The sequence below is a fragment of the Symphalangus syndactylus genome, chromosome 9 (assembly GCF_028878055.3).
Source record: "Symphalangus syndactylus isolate Jambi chromosome 9, NHGRI_mSymSyn1-v2.1_pri, whole genome shotgun sequence".
NCBI classification, from domain to species: Eukaryota; Metazoa; Chordata; class Mammalia; order Primates; family Hylobatidae; genus Symphalangus; species Symphalangus syndactylus.
The window spans coordinates 18,477,152-18,479,865 of NC_072431.2; the positions used below are offsets into that span (position 1 = coordinate 18,477,152).

Consider the following 2,714-nt stretch of genomic DNA (forward strand, 5'->3'; position numbering starts at 1 on the left):
TTGGTTACCCATGCATCTATTCATACTATTTTTGTATATGTATCCAAAAATAATATATAGTATTGTTTGTCCTGTTTAAAGTGCTCATGTTTTCATTTTATTTATTTTATTTTTTATTTTAGAAAAATGTTGTGGTTTATTGTATCATGAGGTATTGAAACATCTGAACAAATCAATGTCTGGGCGGTGAGGCAGCTTCTTTCTCTTCACTTCTTTGGGTTACTACGGCAACTTGTCAGCAGATTAAAAAAAAAAAAAAGGACAATCTTTTGCATTACTTAAGTCTTTCCAAGGCATGCGCTCGTACAATACAAACTTCTCCAGTCAGAGGCAACTAGTCTAGCGTCCAAACACCGTGCACAACACCTCGGCGGCAGCAGCGCACTGCGCCCACTCCCGCCAGGGCCCTGCTCATTTGTGCATGATATTTGGAGCATCTGGAGGAGTGAGAATAGCACTGGGGAGAGGAGGGAGGAAGAAACAGCATGAGTGCCTGCTGAGAGGTCAGCCGAAGTTGTGCAGGGCGAGCCTGAACATGTCATTGGTGCAAACCCAAGCATTGTTGATGTTCTTTAATAGGAACATCTGGTGGAACCCCATGATGGGCGTCTTTATCCGCCTTAAGCTGGCCCACAACCATGTTGATGACGCAGCTATGCGGCGTGAACTGATGGTCCTGCGCGATGATGCTGCGCTGGATTTTCTGGAACCGAAGGTTAGACAACTTCTCCACAATGGCAGCTTTCCCCTGGAACTGTTGTCCTTCCCACGTAAGGCATGATGCGTCAATGTAAATTGCGCCTAGTTGGGTTCTATCGTTATCAAATAACTTGTAGTAATGTGAAATGAAGCTGGATCCTATCTGCTCCCAAATTGGCTTGTCTCTCACTCTGGACCGTCACCCGGCCTCGCGGAGACCCGAGGGGCTGGCACGATGGCTGCAGCGGCGGCGGCAACCCAGCACGGTCTCAAAATGCTCATATTTTTAAGTGGTCTCATGCATTACATATGCTACAACTTGACTTTCTCCTTAGTGATGTTTTTGAGATTTACCCATTGTGATTCAGGTAGCTCTCATCCAGTTAGTTTTACCTGCCATAACATGTTCCATTTAGTAAATATATTCTATTGAATGAATATTACAGATTACCCATTTACCTATTAATGGACAGGGAGGCTGCTCCCAATTTTTTCACTATTAAAAACAGTTGTCTCAGACCCAGCACAGTGGCTTACGCCTGTAGTGCCAGCACTTTGGCAGGCTGAGGCAGGCGGATCGCTTGAGATTGGGAGTTGGAGACCAGCCCGGGCAACATGGCGAAACCCCGCCTCAACAAAAAATACAAAAATTAGCCGGGCGTGGTGGTGCGTGCCTGTAGTCCCAACTACTTGGGAGGTTGAGGTAGGAGGATGGCTTGAGCCTGGGAGGTCCAGGCTTCGGTGAGCTGTGATTGTGCCACTGCACTCCAGCCTGGGTGACAGACAGAGTAAGCCCCTGTCTTTAAAAAAAAAAAAAAAAAAAAAAAAAAAAAAGTTGCCTCAGTGAACATTGCATTTTTTTTGTTTGTTTGTTTGTTTTTGGACAGAGTTTTGCTCTTGTTGCCCAGGCTAGAGTGCAATGGCACCATCTCGGCTCACTGCAGCCTCTGCCTCCCAGGTTTAAACAATTCTCCTGCCTCAGCCTCTGGAGTGGCTGGGATTACAGGCGCCCACCACCACACCCGGCTAATTTTGTGGTTTTAGTAGAAATGGGGTTTCACCATGTTGGTCAGGCTGGTCTCGAACTCCTGACCTCAGATGCTCCGCCCACCTCAGCCTCCCAAAATGCTGGGATTACAGGGATAAGCCACCACGCCCAGCCATGAACATTGTTGTATGCACCTTTTCTTCAGGCATATGTGTGAGAATTTCTCTTGGTCAGTGTCTCCACAGTGGGAGGAGTGTATTCGAGAACTGTATCCTGGTGGGCAGGAAGGAAATATTAAAATATGTATTTATAAAATTTTTAATTTCATCTTTGTTTGGAATAAAGTAGGTATAAGGAAGCAGTTAGAATTCCAGGTTTTACTCTGATTTACCCTCATTATATTCCTTGTGCTTGTTTTTAATCAGCAGATCCAGCTTCTGAAATAAAGCAAATTTAATTCCAAGCTCCACCACATGGTGGGGCAGAGACATCAGCTACACAATCCGTAAACTTTGTCTACTGATTGACTCAGGTCAAATGCTAGGAGCTGGAAAAACAAAGATAGGACACCAGAGCTGCTACTAATAGCTAGTATCAAATCAGGATAAATATTCTCATCATTCAAACTAAAGGGGCTTTAGGACCTACACTGACAACTAGATGAGACCAACTTATAATTATTCCAACTACGTGAAACTGTGATTCCAATTGCTTAAGAATGAAACAATCCCCCAGGCTCAGTGGCTCACGCCTGTAAACCCAGTACTTTGGGAGGCTGAGGGGGGCAGATCACTTGAGCCAAGGAGTTTAAGACCAGCCTGGTCAACATGGTGAAACGCCATCTCTACTAAAAATACAAAAAGTAGCTGAGCATGGTGGTGCACGCCTGTGGTCCCAGCTACTTGGGAGGTGGAGGCATGAGAACTGCTTGAACCTCAGAGGCAGAGGTTGCAGTGAGCCAAGATCACACCACCACACTCCAGCCAGGGTGACAGAGCAAGGCTCTGTCTCAAAAATTTGTAAGCTG

The 2,714-nt window shown here is 45.6% G+C and overlaps 1 pseudogene; it reads right to left on the reverse strand.

The window, feature by feature from the left end:
• Positions 1-481: 481 nt before the first annotated feature.
• Positions 482-898, reverse strand: LOC129490619 (nuclear transport factor 2-like; annotated as a pseudogene).
• Between the last annotated feature and the right edge of the window lie 1,816 nt (positions 899-2,714).